Source organism: Lampris incognitus, chromosome 4 (assembly GCF_029633865.1).
Source record: "Lampris incognitus isolate fLamInc1 chromosome 4, fLamInc1.hap2, whole genome shotgun sequence".
NCBI classification, from domain to species: Eukaryota; Metazoa; Chordata; class Actinopteri; order Lampriformes; family Lampridae; genus Lampris; species Lampris incognitus.
Window position 1 is genome coordinate 42,714,710 of NC_079214.1, and position 6,129 is coordinate 42,720,838.

The following is a 6,129-nucleotide window of genomic DNA, read 5'->3' on the forward strand; positions in this document are numbered from 1 at the left end:
GTAAAAAAAAAGATAGCCGCAGCCGAGGCAGAAGCGGAGGCATTAGAAAATGCCTTGGATGCAAAGAGTGACAAACGCAGCAAACTAGGTCCAGATCCCACTCCTATTGAGACTGCACAACGCACTAAACAATATCTCATTGATCAAAGAAAAAAGAGCACAGAATGTCTGGATGATGGTGATGATGTCATGATTGACATCCAAACAATAAAAGTGGACAAAGATAGAAGTCACATTAATCCATTCTACAGTTTGAACCCAGAGTCAATCCCATTCTATCCAGCCCAAAGCACACCAGCTATTGACTTTCCACTCAAACAGGAGACACCTAAGTCACACCTGGATGGCTACAGACACATAGCTCCTCCCCCACAAACTCTCACATGTCTCCATGACAACGTGCCTTATCCTAAGTCTAACCCACCACATCTGAGTCACAGTGAGTCAGACATTAAAGACTTTGTCAGATACGTGACTCGTCGTGAGCTAGTCATAGCAGGCCTAGTTCAATTCAATGACAAGCCACAAAACTACAGAGCTTGGAAGCGCTCTTTTGAAAATGCCGCTGTAGGTTTAGATTTGTCACCAAGCGAAGAAATGGATCTGCTTCTCAAATGGCTAGGTAAAGAGTCAGCCGAACAGATCAGAGCTATACATATTAACAAACCAGAAGCAGGCTTGGCCATGGCATGGGGTAGACTTGAGCAACGTTATGGCTCAGCAGATGCCCTCGAAGAGGCTCTGTTTAAACATCTTGATAGCTTTCCAAAGATAACAAACAGAGACTATCCAAAGTTAACAAAATTAAGTGATATGCTTATGGAACTCCAGTCAACGAAGGACGAAGGAGACCTTCATGGACTCTCTTTTCTTGACACAGCAAGGGGTGTCAATCCTATAGTACAGAAGCTTCCATTTAGCCTGCAGGAAAAATGGGCCTCCGACGGTGCCTATTACAAGTGTACACATGGTGGGTGCTTTCCACCATTCAGTCACTTTGTGACCTTTGTTCACCAGCAGGATAGTGTCAAAAACGATCCCAGCTTCAAGTTCACTGTAGACACGACACAGAAACCAGAGAAAGCAGCCTGGAATCCAAACAAACGTCAAGAAGTGTCTGTACACAAAACAGATGTATCCCCTCAAACCAACTCTGATAGTGAAAGACCCTCAAAAGCAGACGGCGGTGACAAACTATGTCTTATACACAAAAAAACACACCCTCTCTGGAAATGCCGTGCCTTTAGAGAGAAGCCCATCGAAGAACGCAAAGCATTCTTGAAAGAAAACGGGGTGTGCTTCAGATGTTGCGCCAGCACTACGCACATCGCAAAGAACTGTAAATTTAAAGCTCCATGCAACGAGTGCAAAAGTGACTATCATCACACAGCGCTCCACAATGGCCCCGCCCGCTCTACCACAGAAAAGGACCCTGGTTCAGAGCACGGCGGGGAGGATGTCACATCCACACCCAACGTCTCCGCTGACTGTACACAGGTCGAGTCAGCACCCAACGTCACCTCCGAATGCACACAAGTCTGTGGCGGAGAACAAGCAGAGCGCTCTTGCTCCAAAATATTTCTTGCAAAAGTCTATCCGGCCGGGCACAGAGACAAAGCAGTGAAAGCATACGTAATACTAGATGAGCAAAGCAATAGATCATTGGCCCGTATTGTATTTAGAAATCACGTCAGGACACAGCGCTGTCGCTCGACACAACCGCTACGTTGCATTCTTTATTTAGACTGACACAGCATCACAGGCAGACCCGATCAAAAAACCCAGAGCCCGCAGGCATCACTAATCGATCCCAGCACAATAGAACAGCACCAAATCAAATGCAGCACTGTCGATGTGTGCAGACATAACATTTCCCGCCCCCGGCAGGATTTCAAACATGAAAGGTTGACACAAAGTCCTCTAGGTGGCCAGGGCGTAAACGTGTGCGAACAGGTCGCGGGGCGGCCTGAGGCTGGGCAGGCCGAGGTGGGGAGGGAGAAGGCAGGGGAAGCTGAGATCCAGGAATGTCTGGGGCACATGTAGGAGCTGCATGAAGCCCCGGGGCGTCTCGCCATGCTGAGGGAATGGCTAAGGTTGTGTCACCAGCTGTGTGTGGCGGAGCTGACACCTTCCGTAGACGACTGGAGTGCCACCGAGTGCCATCGCTGAGGAGGTAAGTGGCTGGGCCCAGCTGACGGGTGACTTGGAGAGGAGAGGACCAGTATGAAGCCATTTTATTGTCCCTGTGGGGCCTGCGGACCCTGACCCAGTCTGACACATTGATGTCTGGCACCCTGGTTCGTTTTGACTGGTCAAACCGTTGCTTCATCCGCGTCTGCTGACGAGTGACTGAGGCTCTGACCCCAGAGGGAGGTGCCTGGGGTGTGGAGGGGCGGAGCCTGTCAAGGGGCATGCACAGTTCCCGGCCTAGCATGAGAGAAGCTGGGGAGATGCCTGTGGTCGAGTGCTGTGTGGCCCAATAGTGCAGCAGAGTGTGACGGATGGCCTGCGTGAAAGAGCACCCTTGGGCCATGTGTGCTCTGAGGCAGTTCTTCAGTGACTGGTGAAAACGTTCAACACCGCCATTGGCCTGGGGGTGGTAGTACGCAGTGCGTATATGACGGATGCCCTTGCTTTCGAGATAAGCAGTGAACTCAGCAGAGACCAGCTGAAGGCCGTTGTCAGTGGTGATGGTCTTTGGGAGGCCCCAGCGAGAGAAAAGAGAGTCCAGGAAGTCGATGATGATCTGTGAGGTCACAGTGCCGGAAGTGGTGAGTTCAGGCCATTCTGAGTGTAGATCGTAGGCGACCACCATGAAGCGTTGGTGGTGGGGAACTCCATGGATCTCACCACAAATGTCCAACTGCAGGTGTTCCCAGGGCTGAGAGGGCCAGGCGAGAGGTTGCAGGGGTGGGGGAGCCTGGTGGCCAGTCTTGCCACTCACAAGGCAGGCAGAACAGTCCTTCACCAGAGCCTCAATATGTCTGTCTATCCCTGGCCACCACACCAGGTCTCGGCAGCGCTGTTTCAGTTTCACAATGCCCAGGTGGCCTTCATGCGCCATATTCAAAACACATGCACGGAGAGCAGCTGGGACCACTGTGCAAAACCCACGTACCACGCAGGTGTCGTTCCAGCAGGAGAGCTCCTGTCTGACTCGGGCGAACGCAGCCAGCTCCTCTGGGACCTTGTGAGGCCAGCCGTTCTGGATGTAGGTGCGGAGCTGGGAGAGGACAGGGTCCTGTTCAGAGAGTGCCCTCAGCTTCTGTAGAGAGACAGTGGCCTGAATGGGTGTGTGTAGCATTTGGACAATGTCCTTTTCCACACAGTCAGTGTCCGTCTGTGGAGCTGGGGTGGAGACAGAGCAAGAGAGCAGGTCGGCGACAACATTGTCTCTGCCTGGGGTGAACTGCAGGCTGAAGTTGTACTGGTGGAGGCGGTCAGACCAGCGGTGCAACCTCAGGGGTTTGTGGCCTGTCCCAGATGTGGACAGCAGCACTGTCAGGGCCTGGTGATCTGTCCTGAGGGTGAAGGAGCGGCCATAGAGGTAGATGTGCCACCTTTCACAAGCCCAGATACAGGCTAACACCTCACGCTCACCCACGGAGTACCGCTGCTCGGTCAGGTTGAGGGCACGGGAGGCGAAGGCGATGGGCTTCTCCACACCGTTCTGGGTTTGAGACAGCACAGCCCCTATCGCTGTGGCTGATGCGTCACAGGTCATAAAGGTGGAGCTGGAGATGTCGAAGTGAGCCAACACTGGTGGTGAGGTCAGTTGAGTCTTGAGATCACGCACAGTGTCACTGCATGCCTTTGACCACACCCATGGCTCGTCCTTACGCAGCAGCTGGCACAGGGGGGCTGTGGTCGCAGAGTACTGGGGAAGAAACCTCAGGTAGTAACTTGTCATACCCAGGAAGGAGGCGACCTGGGCGGCCGAGCTGGGCTCAGGGATGGCCTGAATGGCGTCCACGTTGGATTGTAGTGGAGTTACACCGCTCGCTGACAGCCGGAACCCCACGAACTCGATGGCTGGCACAGAGAGGACACATTCTCAGCATTGAGAGTTAGCTTGTGCTTGGACAGGGCTGCGAAGACCATGTTGAGGTGCTTGTCGTGGACTTCACTGGTGGACCCGCGTACCACTATATCGTCCAGATAAATGGCCACGGCCAGTATGCCAGCCAGCACAGAGACCATGATTTTCTGGAAGCAGCTAGGGGCGGAGCTGAGACCGAAAGGCATCCTGGTGTAGCGAAACACTCCTGCATGTGTCACAAAGGCTGTGAGGTTTCGGCTGCTGGGTGGAGGGGCACCTGTAAGTACCCCTGTCTGAGGTCGAGCTTGGAGAACACCTCAGAGCCATAGAACCGAGCAGTGAGTTCTTCTGAGGTGGGCAGTGGATACTTATCAGGGACCACTGCCTTATTTACTGCACGTAGATCGACGCAGACACGCAGACCCCCCAACTTCTTAGCCACCACGAGGTTTGAGACCCAAGGTGACGCGTCCACCGGTTCAATGATGCCAGCTTCCAGCAGTTCTTGCAGCTCGGCGGAGACCCCATCACGGAGAGCCAACGGGATGCGGCGCAGTGGTTGGATGACAGATTTCACAGCAGGGTTGAGGAGAGGTTGATGGGCGAAGGCGGAGAGGCAGCCCAGCCCCATAAACAGCGATGGCCACTTCTGCTGCCAAGGTGTGGCAACAGTCAGGATTGCTGCCCCCCTTGTGTCTAAGAGGGAGAACCCCAGAGCGGAGAACAGGTCCAGGCCCATCAGGTTGGCCCCATGGCGAACCACATGAAAAACTGCATTGGGCACCAGCTTGGTTCCATAGCAGACAGTCACTTGGAGAGAGCCAACCAGATCAATTTTGGAGTCACCATACCCACAGAGGACAGCTGAGGGTGCGGACAGTGGCAGTGAACCGAAAAATTGACTGGAGGTATCAACATTCAGGAGAGACACACCTGCACCGGTGTCCAACAGCAGGGGGATGCACACATCATTAATGTTGACTGTGCATGATTTGAATGACACTGGCCCAGAGCTCACCTTGTGAATGACGGTGGTTGAAGACTGGGGAGTGTGGCCCTCTGACCCAGCCGGGAAAGATCGACAGACGTTGGTAGTGATTTTGCTTACCGCAGCTACGGCATGTCTGGCCACGGGCAGGGCAGTTCTGAGCCCTTGAAACATGAGACCGAGATCCACAGTTACCACAGGACTGTTGAGGGCGGGGCCGAGAACGCCGTCGTTGCAGTTGCAAAACGTCCCCAGTGGAGTCGGCGCCCGCCTCGCCCTGGCTGGGTTGCGTCCCGAGGGGCAGCCGTGAGTAGAGGGAGGAGTCGTTGGCAGCTTGACTGGAGGTGGCCACTTGCTGTGTATTTAGCATAGCAGCACACTCAGCTGCTCCCTCAACCTGTAGTGCGATGGTAATTGCTCTGGACAGCAGCAGATCGTCTTTTTCCAGCAGGAGAGTCTCACGCACCTTTGCGTTGTTGGTGTGTTCGATTAGCTGGTCGTCCTGAAGCGCGCCAAACTTGCATGAGCTAGCTAGCCCTCGCAAATTAGCTACATACTGCTGCACAGACTCACCAGGTAGTTGGTGTCGCTAACGGAATATAAATTGCCGAAGGAGGGCACTCTGTGGAGCAGCGAAATGGGTGCTCATAAGTCCCACAGCTTCGTCAAAGTTTGTGACGTTCCCCAGAGTCCCGAGCACACGATGACCCTCTGCTCCCAAGCAGTGTAGCAACAGAGCCGTCTTCCTAGCCTGGCTCACGTCGTCGAGCCCTGAGGCGATGATGTAATTTTCAAAACTATGTAGCCAGCGAGTCCATGGTACCGGAGGCTCGCCAGGTAATGCCAGGAAGGGGCAGGTGGTGGGAGAGAGATATCAGCCATCCTCGTCGCCAATATTGTATTTAGAAATCACGTCAGGACACAGCGCTGTCGCTCGACACAACCGCTACGTTGCATTCTTTCTTTAGACTGACACAGCATCACAGGCAGACCCGATCAAACAACCCAGAGCCAGCAGGCATCACCAATCGATCCCAGCACAATAGAACAGCACCAAATCAAATGCAGCACTGTCGATGTGTGCAGACATAACAGCCCGGTC